Raw genomic sequence first — 21936 nt, forward strand, 5'->3', positions numbered from 1 at the left:
TTCTCTGCATCATGTCCCAACTAAAGACCAGCTGGCAGATGTGCTCACAAAAGCACTTGATACAGCCACTTTTGAAAGCTTGGTCTCTAGGATTGGGATGCTAAACATGGAATAACAAGCAACATCTTGTTTTTCTATGAATAAAAGCAACAAAATGTTTTCAGAAAATCAAAAATCCATCCTTAAAAATAGCGAAAAATGAAAATTTCATTGAAATCCTTAAAAGTCTGCCATAACCACTGATTGTTCAAAAGTCTGCTCTACTTCAAAAGTCTGCCCACTGCTGAAAGGTAACCTCTGTTCTCTCGTTTCTTGATAACCTCTGTTGTTCAAAAGCAGTGTCTTATCCACTGATATACTATCCACTGATAGTGAAAATCATCCACTGCCCCCTTTCCACTGCTTTCATCAGTTGCTTTCACCAAAAGTACTGTCCTCCATTTTCACCAGTGGTTGTCACGTGGGCAGTACATAGCAGTCAGACCTTTTGTAACGGCTGCCACGTCAGCATTCATTCTCTTTCCTATAAATTCCCCACTCACCACCAAAACAGGGTTTTACTGTCGAATTGAATTCTTAAAAATTCTCTTCTCAAAGCAGTTTTTCTTCTCATCTCTCACAAAATTCCTTCGATCGTTCGTTTCAAAATGACAAAATCGAAGTCATCTGCAAAACCCACATCAAAATCATCGAAAACAGCCTCTCAAAAGGCTACCTCCACTGAAATTCCATTCAAAAAATCTCACAATCTCCTGGGTCTTCTCACAAAACCAGGAACCACAGATGTTTTCGATTCCATTATTACCATCATGGCAAAGTCAAAGTACAAAACTTTGCTCACCGCCGATGCACCAATCTCATTTGGCGACCCAAAGGGAGTTTTGGAAAAATGCAACCCTTGAAAAACAAGGAGACACTGCAACCACCATTCACTCTTCTATAAAGGGTAAAACTGTCCAAATCACGCCAAAATCCATCTCCGAAGTCTTTCAACTCGATGACCAGGCAGGTAAAACTTCCTTCACTAAAAACGAGTTACACATTGACTTCATTGAAAGAGGGTATGAAGCCACCAGGATGAAGAAACTGACCTTAGAAAAAGGTTATTTTCCTCCTGCACCCAGATTCCTATTTCATACCCTCCTACTATGTGTTTCAAACAAAACCACTTCTTTTAATGAGATCCCTATAAAGATTCAAAATCTGGGATATGCAATTCTTCAAGAAGAAAATTACAATTATTCTCGGGAAATCTTTGAAGATTTGGTTAATAATGTTGAAACCAAATCATTCTTACTGTTTCCAAGGTTTTTAAGTTACTATTTTGAAAAGAAATTCAGTAAGGATGATTTAGCTTTAATAAACCAAGGTGAAATAACTGTAATAAACTGCTTAACATCTGAAACTTTTTCACGGATGTTAGCACCTTGCAAAACACAAGCAGGGGTACCTGAGCATAATTTAGCAGCTACCACTGCTCCTCAGGTATCTGCTGCTGAGCCTACTGCTCTAGGTGATCAAAGCAGCAGACAAACTGTTTTGAAACCCACACCTACAAAACCCAAAAAGCTTTACAAAAAGAAAAATCAAAAACCCCCCAAACCAATCAAAACGGCAACTCTGGAGGATGAGATACCAGAGTTAATGCCTGTGACAACACAAATGTCACAAGAAACCACTGCTGCTTCTTCCTCACAGCAGTTGGTACAAATATCTCAACCCATAACCATAACTCCTCCTGCTTCTTCACAAAAAGAACAGGTTGTACACAAAGGGCCATCACATTATGATGCTCTGGATACACTCGTTTCCATCATCCACAGCTCAATGCCCGGAGCAAATCCACTTTCTACACCCACCATCACATCCTCAATTCCACCAAAAACACAACTGCTGTTGGATGCAATTGATTTGAACCAGGCATTACTCAGTCCTTCTCAATCACCTGTCAACGAGAATATACTTCAACAAATGACTGAGCCTGTTGTATCATTCTTTGATAACCCACCAACACAACCTGAGGAGGTTACACCCATTGAATTACAAGTAACTCTTTGTGGTAATCCAAGTGAAGCAGCCACTACAACTGTTGAACCCACTGGTTTACAGTTGGACAGTGGTTACATCAATAAGACTTCCTTGGAGGCAATTCCTTTTATAGCACCTCTGCCAACCACCAGTGGATTTATTTATCCTACTGGCAACATCAAAAGGTTGTCAAGTGTTGAAGGAAGAAGACCCCAGTACCAAGAAAAAGGGGCATCAGTGGTTAATGTTTGGAGTAAACTCCCTACTTCAACCACTGATACAACCACTGTTAGTGGGAAATCAGATGATCCCATTAAATTGGGTGATGATTTAAAGTACCAGAAATTGACGGCTCGTGTTGAAAAACTTGATAACTCTGTTGCTGAGCTCAAAGATATGCTCCAATAGTTGTTACAGGTACAAAAGGTACAATCCACTGCTGTTCCATCTCAAGCACATGCTCTACAACAGGCACCTGCTACAAATGAGCTCTGGAATCTATTTCAACCTTTTCTCCATCATCAAGCACAAATAGCAGATCAGCAACATGAGAAACATGTTCAAGAGCTGAGAAATGCTATGGGGTCTAGGTTCAAAGACACTCAGGCTGATCTAAAGGCTCTCAAAACTCAGATCCTGCACAACACTGGCACTGCTTCTCCACCAGTATTCTTCATTGATCAACTCCCCGAAGATAATGCCAAAAAGGGGGAGAAAATTCAGGAGTGGAAAAGGAAAGGAATAACAGATGGTCTCTACCTTGCACCAGAAAATTCAAATATGACCAAAAAGATTCCTTTGCCAGATGGGAGTAAGAAAATTGATGTGACCACAAATGCATTTGCAGAAGCACTTGCATGTGTGAAAAGAGATAGAGAGGCCAAAAAGAAAGCCAGGGTGGATTATCCGGATCAGGGTACTTCAGGGTCAAGAGATAATGAAAATCTTATTGATGAAAAGAAGAAGCCTACTAGAAAAGTAAGGCTACCCAAATCCATTCCGGTCAGACGTTCAAAGTCTGCTAAAAAACCACCACCTACAACAGCTGTTGTAACTCATGTTGTATCAGCTGCTGCTGGTACTTCAGTAGTTTCAACATCTGCTCCCACTTCAACACACACCACCTCAACACACATTACATCCACTGCTTTACCACCATCACCACCAGAATCAAAATCACCTCCTGTCAAAAGGCAGAAGACAGCAGTTGTTATAACTTCTGCTCTAAAGACAACAGTGGTTGGAACACCAGTTGTTTCAACAACTGTTAGTCTATCACAAACCACTGCCACTACAATCACCTTTCCATCCAAAACATCAACAGTCCCTCCTCAAATAAAGAGGAGAAGGCTAATTCCTAAAGATGATGTCACTGCACCATCCCAAACATCTTCAAAACCTTTAGCTCTTGTCAGAATACCAAAACCAGTTCCACTCTCTTCTGTTCCAATGCACAAGTCCTTACCTCCTGAAGGTGTTCAATTTCCTCTTGAACTAGAAGCTGTTAGAGAATAAATAAAATCTTTCTATACTGAGGATGACCCTGCCAAAAGGAGTTTGCCTTCAATCAAAGGATATCCCTGGCCCAAAAATATTGAAGAATATTTGAAGATAAAGGCCAAGCAAGCAGAGGATATTTCGAAAAGAAACTCACAAGGGAAATTTGACAAAGAAGTATCAAGATACTACCAATATCTGCTCACACAAGTCAGTTCCCTAGAACGTTTTGCAAAGAATGTCAGTCAACAAATTTCAGAAAGAGCAGCTGAAACTTTGAAGAAAGACTACATTGAAAGCATTATGTTTCACAAAAGATACAAAGGAGAGAGACACATGTACAAAGAGTGGATTGTTCCTGAACTTGAAGTTGAAGCTGCAAGAATTCAAGACATGATAAAAAGGAAAGTCACTCACACTCCTCCTGTTTGGGCAAAGTTCAGAAAGAATGTACCTGATAAGCAAATGGAGCTAAAGAGAATGAAAGAAGAACTGGTTGTTGCTGATTTTGGTACAAAAAGACAAATTGCTAGATGGAAAGAAGATGTGGTCATGTCAACCTACAAAAGGTTGGAGGAATTAAGAAAGAAAGATCCAAAAATTCCTCAAAAACCTGACTATCCTGAAGCAGCGGTTTCAAAAAGACCATCAAAGCTGCAAAACAGGAGAGCCACTGCTCCAGCTGGTAATGCCATCTACAAAAGAAGGAAACAAAGCCAGTTAGGAGCTGAAACTGTTCAAGAAATTCTTACTGGAAATGCTGTTGTAAAAGAAGGTTTGATAAGAACGTTAAAAGAAGAACTTGAACAGGAAAACTCTGCTACCACTGCTCAGCCAGTGATGAACAGGCCAGCCTCACCAAATACTTCTGCAAATAAGCATCTCCCAAGAAACCCACCAGGCTCAAAAATACAAAAGTGGGCAACTGACAAACAGACCTGCGTATTGACTTTGCTCAGGTCTGGTGGAGAAGTGGAGAAAATATCAAGGGAACAAGCTCTTGGCCTGAGTCTTGAAGATTTGCAGGATCTCCTTGATCTTCCACTTAGTAGGGATGATGAAGATACAGATGCCCTTGACTTTGAATTACAATTTAAAGGTCAGATAAGGGAGCTGTTAATGAGGCAATAAAATATCCACAAATAATGAAGGGTTTTGGCATTATCTGTTCCAGGGGGAGATTGTTGGGATTGAACCCTATCAGAGGAACAGATAATTAAAGCCAAAACTGGATCAGAGCAGTGGATTCTGAATAAGCAGATGCTGATATACAAATCTCTCCCCTTGAAAGTGATTACAACTACTGATGACCTCCTATCTGCTGATCTTGCTAAACTGCTGACCCATAACTGCTGCTCGACTAAAGATCTGATGGAAGACTAAAGTCCTGATGATTCAATCTACTGCCTTGAGTCAAGCACTGCTGATCCGGACAAGTGCTGCTGGGTTCACAGCAGTAGAAGGTTGCAGCAGCTGTTCTAAAGTGTGTTTTGTAATAGAATGTATTAGCAGTAGTTAACACAAGCAGTGTCTGTATAGATCAGAGGTTAGAGTTTGTTAGGAGGTTAGATGTCACTTTCATGGTGACGTCGGCAAAGATGCTCAGTAGTTTGCTAGTGCCTATAAATAGTTCAGTACTTGGTACTGTTCTATTAGCTCTTTGCATCATTCGTCTTCTTTGCACGAACAAACTACTGAGCTCTAGCTGAGGGGCAGTTTGCATTCTTACATCAATCATTGTAATCGTAATTGAAATAAATTCAATCTTTCAGTTCTCTGTGTAAAGATGTTTGATAAAAGTATTACTCTCGTTTGATTGTATGCAAAGTTTGTTTTCATTATAATTTCCACTGCACACTCATCCATCTTCATCTTATTTTTCAAACACAAAATACAATCAAAATCAAACTCAGATCCAACAATTGGTATCAGAGCTTGGACAGTCAAATTTGATTTAACAATCATTTTGACGTAAATAGTTCAGCTCAAAACAGTTGGTACTGATCGTTTGTTCGTCGTTGAAAAACAGAGTAAGGATTAATCACCATTAAAGTTGATTTCTCAGTACCTGTAAAACAACAAGAATGATGTCACAATCTCAGGACGATAAAAACAACATTGGTTCTCTTTTTAAACCACCTATGCTAAAAAGAAATGAGTACAACATCTGGCAGAGGAGGATGGGTCACATCCTCGCTCAACAAAGCACAGGTTGTTGGAAGTCTGTCATCTTTGGTCCTCATGTTCCTACAGTGCCAAGCGTTGAAGATGCTAAAAAACAAGTTCCAAAACCTGTTGAAAATTATACTGAAACAGATTATCAAAAATTTGAACTAGATGCTAAAGCGTTTAGTATCATAGCATCAGCGCTGCCCAACGAAATATATGCTGGTTTGTTACATTGTGACAATGCCAAAGAGTTGTGGGACGCGCTTAAGGAACAGTTTGGAGGTACCGAAGAAGTCATAGAAAACAATAGGGAAATCCTGAACCAACAGTATGAAACATTTTGTCATGTTAAAGGTGAATCACTGACGCAACAATTTGAGCGTTTCAGTTGTCTCATCAGTGAACTGAGGCTTGTTAAAACTACTTTTACAAACTCAACTCAAAACAGCAGGTTCCTCAGGTCACTGCCATAAAAATGGGACATAATAGCTTTTGTCACCCGAAATTCACCTGAGTTCAAGGATCTGACCTTGACCCAACTCCATGGTCGACTTCTGACCTACGAAAGGGAGTTGAACCAGAAAAGGAAGTTACAAGAGTCAGGGAAAACCGTTGATGATTATTCATTCGGTAACACTGCTCTTCTGGGTCAAGAAGAATCTGGTGGTAGTGGTAAGGATCAGGGTTATGATCACTTCATTGACATAACTGCTGGTGCAAATTTTAACAACCCTGATCCTCACTCTACAGGTTATGCATTCACTGCAAATGAAAACTAGATGTCAGACAATTTAAGCTTTGAACTCAATGATCTACAGCATTTTGACCCCACTGATCTAGAGGAAATGGACATCCTGCACCAACTGGCCTTGCTAAGTGTTAGAACTAGCAAGTTTTATAAAAGAGCAGGGCGAAAATTCCCAGGGTTGCATGGGAATCTAAGGGTTGGGTTGGATAAATCGAAAATCAAGTGTTATAAGTGTAACAGGTTAGGACATTTTGCTAGAGAGTATAGGAGTCAAACAACTGGTCTCATAATCACTCACCCTAGTTCAAATCCTAGACCTCAAAGTCAAAACACTGTGCACTATGCCCAATATGCCCCAGCAACACATGTGAACACTGCTCACTATGCTGTTGCTCCTGTGCCAGTGCATTATGTCCAAACAGCTGCTCCACAGATCCAATATGTTCAAACCCCTGCTCCCCAGGCACAAGTGCAACCTGCACCACAAACCACTGCTCCAGTAGCAAAACAACCAGATCAACAAAGTTTCTTTACTCAAGAATTTGTTAACTGGAGCAGTATGCCTGAAGACCTTAGTGATGAGAATTTTGCACTCTATGCTTCCAATGTTTCTTCTCATGATGAATTTTGTTTAATGGCATTAGAGTCAATACAAGAGGGGGTTGAATCTGAAGAGGAACAGCTGGCCTCTGAAACAGTGGATGAGGTGATTGAAGAAGTGGTCACTGCTGTGGCAAATGAAGTACTGTTGGAAGAAAGTTTAGACACCCTGATTGAACCACTGACAGATCCATGGTCCGAAGAAGAAAAGACAGGTGAGATAGAAGAGAGAGCTGAAGATGAGGAAAATAATCGTAATTGAAATAAATTCAATCTTTCGGTTCTCTGTGTAAAGATGTTTGATAAAAGTATTACTCTCGTTTGATTGTATGCAAAGTTTGTTTTCATTATAATTTCCGCTGCACACTCATCCATCTTCATCTTATTTTCCAAACACAAAATACAATCAAAATCAAACTCAGATCCAACATTTTTAAAGATTTTCAATTTTTAGAGGTTTTAAGAATTTGATTTATTTATATATAGAAAACATAAACTCCCTGATTTCAGTTGCAGGGACCACCATCCTCCTCCGGTGCCAGGTTGCTCCTCTCCTTGATTTGACAATTAACCTCTATCTAGAGCACTGCACATTCACTTAATTCAATCACTTGAACAAAGCAACCCAAGCCTGTTTTGACTCAGGTAACTGAATGTTTATCTTTCCAGGTAGAACTGGATAGTTTCTATCGTTCTTTTCAAAAACATTCTCATTTTTATTATCACTCACAGAAGTCTGTTTCTTTTCCACCCAAATTTGACCCTTTGAACCTTTTGTTTGATAAAACCTTGGACTAATTTTTGGTTTTCAGATTTGTTTTGGTTCAAACTTGAATGTTTTTGGTTCACAACTTTATTTTTTATTTTGAAAATCAACCTTTTGTTTCCAAATCTGTTTAGGTTCAACTGTGGGTGTTTTCGATTTTGGTTTCCGAGTTTGTTGTGATTCAAAATTGGTTGACTTCTATTTAACAGCTTCAGTTTGCTGTCTCTTTTGTTCAACATCAACAGGTTTCAAATTAGGACATTTTTGACCGACATGTCTAGTTTAACCACACTTGAAACATGTTTTCTTGGAAACATCTTGTAGGATCGTGTTTTCAACCTAACGAGTCGTTCAGAGGCGTTCTCCTATGTTTCAGATGCGGAATAATAAGAAACGTAGGTAGAAATAGCTTGTTCTTCACTTTAATCTACTGTTGTATTGATTTATCAACGTTTACAGCTCAAACGTCACACCGGCAGCACCTCGGTATGGAAATCACAAACGTTACAAATGAATTCGCTTCAATGGTATATATAGTGATCAGGTTTCGCTTGAAGTGACATGTTCACACAAGCAAAACCATATGTGAACACTCAAGCGAAACCAATCACTTGACATACAAACGAAACCTTCTAAGACCATTTAAGCGAAACCTTCTCCTAAACACATACATTCTCCTATTTTCTCATAAATTGAGCCCTAATCTATACAAAACAACATATGACTTGATCCAAGACGAAATCAACAGATGTAGTGCACCAACACATCTTTAACCTGTTGTTGTTGCTGTTTCTTTTAAGCATAGAACTCTTCATTAGACTGGCGTCTAAATTGGAGTTCTTTCTCTTCCTCTGAGCTTGTTCCGTGAACGAAAGTTATATTTTTCGGAACATTTTGCTTTTCAGTTTTTTTCTTTTGATACTGTTTCCTTTTATAACCCAACCTAGCCTTCTTATTTTTCTTTTTATAACTAGGTTTGTTATAAAAAGACTTCTTGCTCTTTCCAGCAAAATTATTAATTTCAAATTTTTCAATCTCTACCAATTTGAAAACCTTGTCAACCTTTTCTAATATCACATTCTGAATCGGGACATCAATATCTGTGAATAATTTGTCTGACCCAATCATGGTATAAACCAATCCTTTTGAATCATTATTCGCATCTTTCTCAGATTTTGAATTTTTAAGATAACTCTCATGTAAATTTCCCTCATTTTCATCTTGTGACTCGGACTTATCTGATTTGGTAAAATCATCTTGCAAAACACTTTCAACGACCTTACCTACCACATCTGAATCATTAGAATCATCAAATTTGGAATAGGTTATGTCAATATTATCTGGAAATTGATCAACCATGTTGAAAGCTTTTTCCACCTTCTCGTCATCATAGAATGTGAATTTTTCCTCAAACGGTGGTGGAACCTGATGATATTCTGAGCCAATTCCTTTCTTGTTTTTCTCATAATCGTTATCATCTGGTTTTAAATTGAAAATATGTTCAAGAACATATGACGAAGCGTGATAACTATGCAACTTGTTGTTATCTTGTTCTAAATCAACTATTTTACGTTTAAGCACAACAACATCTTCAATACATGAATTCACAACTTGTTGTTTTATTTCATAATGTCGCTAAAGTGTGTCTGATGTTTCAGAACAATGTTTCAATCTAGATTGAACAAGTTTCATTTGACTCTTCACAGCTTCATATGATTCTTTTGTAATATGATAAGCAAGTTTTACTGAGTCATATTATGTTTTAATTTCTTGAAATGCATTTTCTTTTGCAAACACTCTTCTGACATTGCTGAACACCTTTCTTTCAAAATCTAATTTTCTTTTTCTAAAATCTTGCATCTTTGTGTCAGCTTTTCATCATTTATCTTTCAAAAACTGTTTATTTTCTAACATTTCTTTACATTTATCTTTGAAAACTTTCTCAATTTTAGTAAATTCAATATCTCTTGCTCTGAATTTTTCATCTTTTTCAGTACAAGCACTGCACGTTTCCATGCATTTCTTGCACTATTTAGCAGTTTTATCTACAACTTCAGAAGATTCAGTTGAAATATTTACCTCAGTAATCGGCACCTCGGCTTTCTTTGTCATCCTGAACAGCTTCTTTCTCCTTCTTTTCCTCAGCAACACCAGCATCAGCTACATCAACTGACACCTTCAACTTCTCATCAACTTCTCATCAACTTCATCTTTCTTTTTCTCATCCTCTTCATTCTGTTGTTCTTCAGTAACAGCTTCTTTTGCTAGTTTCTGTTCATTTTTACCAGTTGTTTCTTCTTTTTCCATTTCCACTTTCTCTTCTTCAGCAACCTTCTTTAATTCATCCACCAGATTTTCAATATTCTTCTTTATCCTCTCTTCATCTCTCTGTCTTAGACTAGCTATCATGACATCTTTGATGATCTTATGCAGCTTTTTAACATAATCTTTATCTTTCGCGACATTTGAATAATATTCTCCAGATAGAGGAATTACTGCAAGAACGTCATTATACACCACTTTGCTTGGATGAACAAGAGGTTCTTCTTTGCTGTTGATATAACACTTTCGCTTCTTGCCCCATCTTTGATAATTCCTTGCTTCTTCATAATCTTTCTCCATTTCTTGAATTCTATAATTAACAATACATCTTTCTCTGTATGTTTTCTCTTTCAGAATCTCTTCGTTCGTTCTTTCTTTCACCATAGCTACAAATGCACTCTTTTTCACTTCAGCCACTAAAGCAGTTTCATCATCATCATCAAGATAATCATTCCAATTAAACCCTTCATCTGCATGAGTGACCCTGTGTTTGGCATGTTCAATCTTGGGTTTGACATGATCACGTATCACTAAAGCATGTGATTTTTCTTTTGATGAATTTCCAATTATTCGCTATAGACTTTCTCCAGAAGTATGTTCACCGGTTTTATGATAAATAGCCTTTTTGTAGTAGTCATCATTGAAACGATTACCATAATCAGCTACTTCTCTGTTAACACATTCCCCGTTGAAGTGACCCTTTTATTTACATCGAAAACATGTCATTTTTGACTTGTCGAAACCGAGCTTTGTGCTTAACAATCCACCAAGATCCTGCCTTCCTTTTATCTCCATGAACCTTTGAGCTCTACGGATGCCACTAGCTAAACACAATCTAATATCATTGAGTTCCATCTCCTCTGGATCTATCTGGTCGTAATCTTCCTTTGTCAACTCAGGATTTCCGATTCTCCCTGCTACCAGACTCTCGTATGATTCCAGAATCAATGCTATAAAACTCATTTATTGTTTAGCCACATTGATGCTCATTGCTGGAGAATTTTTCAATTTTAGAGCAATGTTGCAGAGAATCTCATCGGGTTCTTCTGAATTTGAAGCTGTCGAAGATGAATGATACCCCGGATTGTAGCTAGATGAGCTTTTCTGTGAATCTTTAGACTTTTCAACACTGAAGGCTATCTATGGTGACTCACTGACTGACACCGAAGGTATACTGTCTTTGTAATAAAGACCCACATTCTGCTGATACAAAGAGTTGCTCATTTTACTTTGTTTTGCAGCTCAAGCTCATGACTCTCGATATTTTGAATCAAAACATCCAAAGTAATTGTATCATACAAAACATTATTTTTCCAAATGAATACAAATGTTTGCCACTGATCAGCACCTGGTAAAGCTTCAATGATTTTATCAATAATTTCCTCACGGGTTTTTGTTATTCCAAATCTATCGAGTTCAATTTTAAGGTGACAAAATCTTTCAATCATTTGTCTTACAGATTCACCTTTTATACCATCAAATAAATCAAACTCTTTTTTAAGCAATGCTAGTTTGTTCTTTTTGATTTGCTTCCCACCCTCAGCTTTTACCCGTAATGCTTCCCACACTGATTTTGATGGCCCATCATGATTAAGTAATACAAAAATGTCATCTCTTATCGACTGTTGAATTAAGGCAATCATTCTTTGTTCATATGAAAAAATCCATTTTGTTTTCAACTGATAAATTTTTAAGTTGAATTTCTTCATTTTTATCATCAACTGGTCTACTATACCCGAATTCCAAACAAAACCAACTCTCATGCGCATAAGCTTTTGCCCAGTTAATAAATCTTTCTTTCCACCAAGTATAATCTTCAGTACTATCAAGTTTAGGTGGTTTTGAGTTAGTTCCGTAAAAATTATCTAATTAATGTTTTCAGTTATAGCTTTCGAAATGCTTTTTGGAGCAACAGTTGATCTTTCGGAAGTTACTAAAGTATAAGCCTTGTAGAACGTGTTGTAGATGTCACAGCCCCCGACCCCTTGCCCCAGGAGGCGGGCGGCCGCGAGCTTCGCACATTCGGTGGTATCGGTGTTTATTAATTTTGGCAACGGAAATTTCATCAGGATCATAGTTAGGAAATAATTTTATCAGAGTTAAACACCATAATGTTTAAAATAAATAAATGGGATAAAACCCAAGTTTTTCTGATAATATATCGATAATAACAAGTGGAACAAAATCCGATTTTTCATTTGTAATGTATTTATAGGGATAACCCTAATTGAAAACAATTTTCCTTTTTAATTTGGTTACTTTTATAGCCACTTTTCTAAGCTTTCAGTGCTCCTCAGCTGGCTTTTATGGGCTTCATACTAAGTAACCTGAAACACATGTTTAAAACATCTTATCACCAAGAAATACTGGTGAGTGAATCTCAGTTTAATTAAAACAAGTTTTATCATTTTACAGTATTGAGCGATTACAATGTTTATATCTACACAATTACTCATTCAGTAATGTCAATTCTGACTTGTGGGTCATATAACACATTGGCTATCTCGTTTTCCAATGGTAACGTGTTCCACATTTTGTATACAAAACCCCAACATACCGGCAGTAATTGAAGAATTAAAAAGACTCAATCACTGCTAATTATAATTTAAAATAATTAAGGTTTTGTAAAAACAGTTTACAAAAAGGAGATTACTCACATTGCTAATTTAGGGATTCCCTTGTGACTTCCTGGTTATATTCTATTAATTAAACAATGCACACGTGTTAGTATAATAACCCAATTTACATTAGTTATACCCTCCCCGAGACAGAACTCCAACAACTACGTCGGGCAGAACCTCGACAGCCGTTACGGAGCACTAAATCAATCGGGCAGCGTATCTAATACGTAACTGGGGGTTATAATACTTACAACGAGGCAGAGCTTCGTTAATTAAGGGGGTATAATGCCCGGGTATTACTTCTACTATGCAGAAATTTAGAGAGAGATCGAGAGATTGAACGAATTCCAAATGAATCTGATCGATCCTATATATAGTGCCTGATCTTGGCTTCCTCGCGGCCCGCAAAAGAGAACAAGGGGGTCTTCGAGCCCCGCGAGGGCCCCTAAGGCGGCAACGAGTTGCTGAGTCATCGACACGTGGCAGCACCGGGTGCTTGCTTGATATTAAGCTGTCGCGCCCCGCGAAGGATGAAGAGGAGTCTGTCGCGCCCCGCGACAGATTGTTATTTCTTGTTTTTCTTGGTTTTTGCAATTACGAAGGTATCTCGGGTTTGTTTCTTATGTACGAAATGTAGTTGGGAGTGCTTAGGGTTACGTTAAGGGTTTTAGGGGAACTGTTACCTTTGTAATAGTAACTGATGGAAGTACGTGGCTTTAATATGTTAGATTTATTGTCATATCTATTTGCCTACCTATGTTTAGCTATCTTCGGACATGTACATATATAAGTGTATCTAAAGAATATTTAAGAGAGTTGTTATATCCTCCCCACCTTGTTTTAAGTCTCGTCCTCGAGATTCGAGCTACTATACTCCCTTGGAGTTATATCAATTTTTTAGTAAAAATAGTGTCAAAGTGTCTTTGGAAGTTCCAAACACCACTACAAGAAAACTAGGTTTTTAGTACGTGCAAAAGCGTCCTAAAATGCTATTTTATAGGACCTTTTATTTAATAGGACCAACGGTAAAAGCGTTTCATGTAAAGAGGCCGTAATAAGTCCCGGAACTAAAAAAGCATCCTAACATCTCAAATAAGATTATGAAACCAATTTTATGGTCGCGTAATGTCTTTGAACAACCAAAATAGTGTCCTAATAAAAACATATTAGGACACTTTTATGATGTTCTAATATGTGCTTACATACTTTTAATCTTTTGATACACTAACAAGCGTCCTTAGAAATTAATTGATAGGACCCTTATGATGTAACATTATAGCTAATTTAGTACCAAGAAAAGGGTTCTAATATACCTAAGAAGATTATGAAACCAATTTTATGGTCGCTTAATATATCTATTGACAACTTAAATAGCGTCCTAAAAAGAATATATTAGGACACTTTTACAATGTTCTAATATGTGATTACTTACTTTTAATCTTTTGATACACATATAAGCGTCCTTAAAAATTAGTTTATAGGACCCTTATGATGCAACATTATAGTTACTTTAATATCAAGAAAATGGTCCTAATATCCCAAATAAGATTATAAAACCAATTTATAAACAGACCATAAACGTATAACATCCTAATAGTTATTGTATAACATCAACTAATGAAAGAATCATTATATTTCAAATAAGCATGTTCATAACAAAAACACTAACCATACATAAGCTATAACATTATCTAACATAAAGTCTTAACATTTAACAAAGAAATTAAAAGCAATAAAAGAAATAAGAAGCATAAAATCTTGAGTCATCATGCGTCCTCAATCCCAAAGCTTGTAATTTTTTTGATTCTCTTGAATCCTTGACATTCTACTATTTTCATAAGCATTCATACGTCTTTTGGAGCTTTGTCCTTGCATACTTTTATCTTCCATTACTGGTGTACACAAAAAAGAAAAATCTCATTAAATCATTCATAAAAGGCCCAAATAAATAAGAAATAAAGATTTATAAAAAGAAAAATAAAAGAATAAAAACTAAAAATAAAATACATATTCTTTAAGAAAGTAGTTAGTGCAAGTCGAGAAGGTATTTGAATAGTTTAAAGAGTAAGTTACACTTTTTGATATGTATGTTTATACCACATTTCAATAGATGTCGTTTACCTTTTAAAATGATAAGTTATACTTTTTTACCTGTATTTTTAAATCATCGCTTACATCTTAAAACCATGAAGCTTTGCCTTTAGACAACAACCAAATAGTATGTTAGTTCCAAATAAAATAAAAACCAAAGTAAAATTTTCGGTTAAGTTCCAAATAAAATAAAAGAAAATAAAAAGCTAATAGATAATATGTTGATGAAATAATAAATAATATGCTAGATTAATAAATTTGTAGATAATTAATTTAATAAATTTCATACAAGTAACAATAATTATATAGTATGTTAGTTATTATATTGTAATTCTAAATTGTAACTGTAATTGTAAATGGTAAATAAAATAGAAAATAATAATAGGCTTGGGAGCCACGTAGGTTCCAGCCCACTTTTCACATTTCAATTTCAAAAGAAGAAGAAAAAATCAAATATCTTTATAGTCGTCTTCTTGGTCTCTGCAACTCATACCGGAGATCTCATTTTTCTTCAAAAAAAATTTATTGTTTCTCTCCATGTCTCTCATATATTATATTCACTCATATATTATATTCAGGGATATCCTAATAGTTTCTTAGAGGTATCTGAATACATAAAACAACACAATTTTCTTTTTTGTATTTCACCAAGAAAGTTGAGGGTATCCCGTGCACCCCCTGAACCCCACCTAAATCCGCCCCGTCTCGATCTTACTGTGAGAACAGGAAACACTGTGCTTATAATATGCTTATTAAACTCAGCCTTGGTGTATCATAACTATATAAAAGGAGTATCAAAAGATAAAATGGATAGATGGGAAATATAAATATACCGTAACAAAAAAAAAGAATGAGGGTCCTAACGTATCCGGTGACGTGCAGCTTTCCGATGAGAACTCCGGCGATTGCGGTTTACTCCGGTAGAACTCCGGCGATTGCAGGATAATCAGAGGAGGTTTCTGGAACGATTTATTGGGTGGTGTCGAATTCTTGTGGTCTGATTGGGCTAGTATAACAATAATTCTGGTTGTATTAAAACTTTGATTCTTGATTTCGGAAAGTTTTAAATTTCCGTTTTTATAAAAAGTAAAAGTTGGGAAGTACGGATTTTGGTAAGGATGACGTCCAGATTCAGTACTCGGATATGGAAGCTTGTCTCACAAATCAATCACGAAAATTCAGCAAGTAAATCAAGGGCCTGAGTTGTTCACAACACTAGGATAGTGTTTGGTATGCAGGAATGAGGGGTGGAATGGAATGGACGATTACGAGGTAATGAAGAAAAGCGTGTTTGGTTGGTCAATGCAATGGAATCACCCATTCCAAAATACATTCCATTCCCTCAAAATCATTCCTTCCACCCCCCATGTTTTTTTTCCATTCCATCCCCCCTTGCACCATTCATCAACAACACCACAACCCACCACCTTCGCCACAACCCACCACCACCACCACCACCCACCACCGACGCCATCGCCGCCACCCGCCACTACCTGACCCCGACAGCCACCGCTGCCGCCACCCACTCACCACCGTTATCACCCACAGCTACGACCAACCGCTAACGACACTCGCCACCGCCGCCCACAACCATCGTCGACGCCACCACCACCGCCACCACCAACCGCCGCCGCCGCCACCAACCGCCACCTCTGCTCCCACCCACCACCAACGACCACCTTGCCACTATCACCATTCGTCGTCGCCGCCACACCGCCACTCGCCGCCACCACCACCACCCTTCGCCGCTGCCGACACTCACAACCGCCACCTATAACCATCCACAATCACTACCACCGACCACCACCACCTCCACCACCACCACTCACCGCTGATTTTATTACTCCGTTGTTCTTGCTTACCGAACAATACACAATAATAACTCATTCCATTCACACATGGTAACCAAACAAGACATGGAATGGTAATGATCCATTGCATTCCCTCGTCCATTCCATTCCCTCGTCCATTCCATTCCTTCGTCCATTCCATTACACCATACCAAACAGACCCTAGGGGTCTGTTTGGTATAAGGTAATGGAATGGACGAGGTAATGGAATGAACGAAGGAATGAAATGGATCATTGCATTACATTGTCTTGTTTGGTTACCACATGGGAATGGAATGAATCATTAGCTTGTAGTGTTTGGTAGGCTAGGAAAAGAAATTAAAAATGAATAAAAGCGGTGACGGGTGGCGGTGGTCGGCAGTGCTGCCGGTGTTTGGTTGGGGAGTATGGCGGCAGCGATGGGTGGTAGTGGCGGGTGGTGGGTTGTGGTGGCGGTGACGCTGGTGTTCGGTGGCAGAGGGTTGTAGTGGGGGTGGATGGTAGTGGTCGGCGATGGCGGGTGGTGGTCGACCGTGGCGATGACTGGTAGTGGCAGCGTTGGGTGGCTAGTGGTGGAGGTGGTCGGTGGCCGGTGGTGGCACGAGTGTTCGGTGGCGGAGAGTGGTGACAGCGGTGGTTGTGGTCGCGGTGATTGGTGGTGTTCGTTGGTGGTGGCGATGGCGCTGGTGTTTGATGGTGGAGAGTGGCGATGGCGGGCGGTGGCAGAGGGTGGAAACGACGGTGGGTTGAGGTGGCGGTGGTGGTGGCGATGGCGCCGGTGTTTGATGGCGGAGGGTGGCAATGGCAGCGACGGGTGGTGGCGGAGGGTGCCTGTTGCGGCGGTGTGGCGGGCGGCGGCAGGATGGTAGGCAACGGCGCCGGTGATCGATGGCATACGGTGGCAGCGGCGGGTGGTGCTAGCTGCGGTGGGTGGCTATAAACACAAAAAAATATATAAAAAAAAATTTAGATTTTTTTTTTGCTACTAAAAGTAGCGATTTAAACATAAAAAAATATATAAAAAAAAATTTAGATCTTTTTAGATTTTTTAAGGTTTTTTGGGGGTTTAGTTTTTAACATTTTAGTTTGGGGGGGGGGGTTAGGTTTTTTTGGGGTTTTAGTTTTTAGCATTTAGCTTGGCAGGGGGGGTTAGGTTTTTTATTTTTATTTTTTTTTTTGTGGGAGGGGGGAGGGGGTTAGGTTTTTGGGGGGTGGGGGTTAGGTTTTTTAGCTATTTTAGGTTGTGTTCACATTGGTTCTCGCGGTTCTCGCAATAAAGGTGCTTCTCGCATGAACCTTACCCTATATATATATATATATATATATATATATATATACACACACACACACACACACACACACACACATATATATATATAGTGAATGGTTCAAATGAGAAGATTTTTTTTAAGAAGAGAAAAGAAAAAGTTTCAACCAATAAAAATGTTTCATTTTACTTTATTTAATATTTGCATTTAATTTTAATATAAGGGTATATTGGTAAACTTACATAAATCATTAATTTGTATTTTTCTCCTTTAATAACTAACTAGATTAAATTTATAACTCTTTTTCAAAATATATACTTTTTTCAAATTAAAAAAAAAACAACCTAATTTAAAGTGTAGAATAAAATACTAGTTGTGTAGGGTAAATTATGAGTTGTGTAGGATATATTTCGAGGTGTGTAGGATAAATTTCGACAGTGTAGGATAAAATTCTATAATATGTAAGGTATATGTAAGAAAATTTTGATATGTGTAGGTTTTGTAGATTATATGTAGCATAATTAATGATTAGTTGACTAATTAATTAACAAAAGAAAAATTAATAATATGAGTTATAAATGAAATAGTATTTTACTAATATGGTCTTTCTTCTTTGTCTTCTCACATTAATTTTCTTCTCAAATGAATTTTCCCATATATATATATATATATATAGGGAGAAGATCATGCGAGAACCACCTCTTATTGTGAGAACCGCGAGAACCAATGTGAACACACCAAAAATGCCTAAAAATAGCTAAAAATCACACAAAAATTTTTTTTGAATTTTTTAATATTTTTTATAAAAAAATCGCTACTTTTTGAAGCAAAAAAAAAATTTAAAAAAAAAAAAATTTTTTTTGGCTTCTAAAAGTAGCGATTTTAACATAAAAAATATTAAAAAAATTCAAAAAAAAAATTTTAGATTTTTTTTTTGATTTTTTTAGTTTTTTTTTAGATTTTTTAAGGTTTTTTGGGGGTTTAGTTTTTAGCATTTTAGCTTGGGGGGGGGGGGGGTTTAGGTTTTTGGGGGGTGGGGGAGGGGGGTTTAGGTTTTGGGGGGGGGGGTGGGGTTAGGTTTTTTTTAGCTATTTTAGGTTGTGTTCACATTGGTTCTCAAGGTTCTCACAATAAGGGTGGTTCTCGCATGAGCCCCTCCCTATATATATATATATATATATATATATATATAGGGTAGGGATATGGTAAAAAGTGTCTAAAATGTAAGAAGGGTAAGAAGTGTTTTAAACCATTAGATATTTGATCTAATGGTTGAGATCAATAGGGTATAAAAATGTAAATTGTGTTTTAATTAGAGGGACCTTATGTAAAATTGAAGGGCAATAGTGTATTTTTCAATGTTTGAAATATGGTAACCATATCATACACGACCAAAAACTCCTACATTCACTCATTTTTCCTTAAATATAGGAATTAATGATTCACCTTAATTGTAGGAGGTCTTTGGTTTCATATTCATCATACATTATCGTAAAGAGAACTGTAATCAGATTCATGGCGTGGTGTTTTAAAACAACTGGATAAAATTGACTATGATTCAAGTCATGGTGTTTTATCTGGAGACATTGTTCATGGCGTGGTGTTTTAAACATCTATGATTCAAGTCATGGTGTTTTATCTGGAGACATTGTTCATGGCGTGGTGTTTTATCAATACAAAACATTCCCAGATTTTAAAACACCATGACTATGATTCAAGTCATGGTGTTTTATCTGGAGACATTGTTCATGCGTGGTGTTTTAAACATCTATGATTCAAGTCATAGATAAAACACCACGCCATGAACAATGTCTCCAGATAAAACACCATGACTTGAATCATAGTCAATATCTCCAGTTTTTTAAAACACCACGCCATGAACAATGTATGATTCAAGTCATAGATAAAACACCACGCCATGAACAATGTCTCCAGATAAAACACCATGACTTGAATCATAGTGAATGTCTCCAGTTTTTTAAAACACCACGCCATGAACAATGTATGATTAAAAGATGTTGCGATTAAAAGATGATGAAGAATATAAAACAATCAGATGTATAATGTTTCCTAAAATTTCTCCTAATTCAAAATTCGATTCAAACCTTAAAAAACTCATCGGCAGTTTTTTTTTTTTTTTTTTTTTTTTTTTTTTTGCAGTTATTCTTGGAAATCAATTAAATGATAAAAATGTCAAATTACTAATATACCCTTTTGAATTAATTAGGATAAAGGACACTTGTCATTTCCAAATTATTTCTCACACTTCTCACAAAAGTCCCACTTTTTACAGGATCCTCTACATATATATATATATATATAAATATATATATTATTAATAATAAAAATAATTCAAGCGAAACCGAGCGAAGAGCGAGCGGACCTTTGCTCATGCTTGGATTGAATTTAAATCGAACCGATCCGAGCAACTCATTTACAGACTGAGCGGGAATCGAACGAGCATTTTTTGAGCGATCGTCAAACGATCGTCGAGCAGTTTGAACAGCCCTAGTTCATACGTTGGTTTTGGGCAATAATTGTCAATTCGAAAGGAGAGGTGTTTTGAAAGTTCAATATATACAAACTGATTCGGTTTAGTGGCAGACAAAGAGGAGTGTGGAGTGGTTATTGTGTGCATCTTGTTTCATGGACTTGGTAGACCCAGGTTCGACCCTTAGGGTCTATGTTTTTGTTTTTGTATATTATTTTTATTAATTTTTTGTTCTTCAAGTCACTTAGTTTCAAACACACCCTACTGGGTCCCTCTATATTTGTAACAAGTTTATTTTTGTGAAGTATGGTAGATTAACTAACTAATGTGTTTATGTTTAGTTTATATGTATTTTGATATATATAAATTTATATATGTATGGGTACATGATAGGCGTACCTCATGATTTCGTGTTATATGTGTATTTAGATATTTTTATATACATATATACCTATGAGTGCATTGTACGACAAAATTCGATCACAAATGGTTATTCAATAAAACTAAGAAAAATTTTAAAACGGGTCGGATTTGGGAGCCCATTTTGACGGATCTTATAAAACTCTAGAGAATAAACGTCCTATAAAACTTATGTTTTACGACTCAAATATCAAGTATCCTATTACGGTGTATTATAATAACACCATAATGATTAAGCGTTCTATAAAGGTTAAAGTTATAAGACCCTAGTGTCAAGCGTCCTATTAAGTTATGTTATAATAGAACTCTAGCGAATAAGCATCCTATAAAACTGATATTTTATGACTCAAATATCAGATGTCCTATTACAGTGTATTATAATAACACCACAATGATTAAGCGTCCTGTAAAGGTTAAATTTATAAGACCTAAGTGTTAAGTGTCTTTTTAAGTTATTTTATAATTAAACTCTAACGAATAGGCGTCCTATAAAATTAATGTTTTATAACTCAAATATCAAGTGTCCTATTACGGTGTATTATAATAACACCACAATGATTAAGCGTCATATAAAGTTTAAAGTTATAAAAACCAAGTGTTAAGTGTCCTATTAAGTTAAGTTCTAATATAACTTCGACTAGAAAGGGTCATATAACACTGAACATTTATGACTTAACTACAACGTGTCCTATTAAGTTAAGTTATAATAGGACCGCAGATGATTAAGTGTCCTAATACAGTACCACATAATGGGACACTAACAATTAAATGTCTTATAAAGCACTTTATTAGGATCTACATTTTAAGTGTCCTATTAAATTATATGATAATAGGACCCCAAAAAATCATCCATCCTATTAAATAGTTTTTTAGGACACCGGTTTAGTAGAGTATATTATAAAAGGACCCCAAAAGTTCATTAGTCCTATTAAATAATTTTTTAGGACCCTCTTTTAGAAGCGTCCCACAGAAAATGTCCTAAAAAGTCATTTTTGTTGTAGTGCACTAGTCTGTGGGGCAGAATTTGTAGAAAAGCAACTAACGAGATTTGGGATGTTGTAAGGAACAATAGACAAGATAATTCAA

At 36.9% G+C, this 21936-nt stretch overlaps 1 long non-coding RNA gene across 1 annotated transcript; it reads right to left on the reverse strand.

Annotated features, from left to right (window-relative positions):
• Nucleotides 1–14385: 14385 nt before the first annotated feature.
• Nucleotides 14386–15980, reverse strand: LOC110891873. Its single transcript, XR_002565620.2, has 2 exons — nucleotides 15676–15980; nucleotides 14386–14643 (listed from the first exon to the last, which is right to left on the reverse strand). It is a non-coding gene; the product is annotated as an uncharacterized LOC110891873 (long non-coding RNA).
• Between the last annotated feature and the right edge of the window lie 5956 nt (nucleotides 15981–21936).

Source organism: Helianthus annuus, chromosome 15 (genome assembly GCF_002127325.2).
Source record: "Helianthus annuus cultivar XRQ/B chromosome 15, HanXRQr2.0-SUNRISE, whole genome shotgun sequence".
In the NCBI taxonomy this organism is placed as follows: domain Eukaryota; kingdom Viridiplantae; phylum Streptophyta; class Magnoliopsida; order Asterales; family Asteraceae; genus Helianthus; species Helianthus annuus.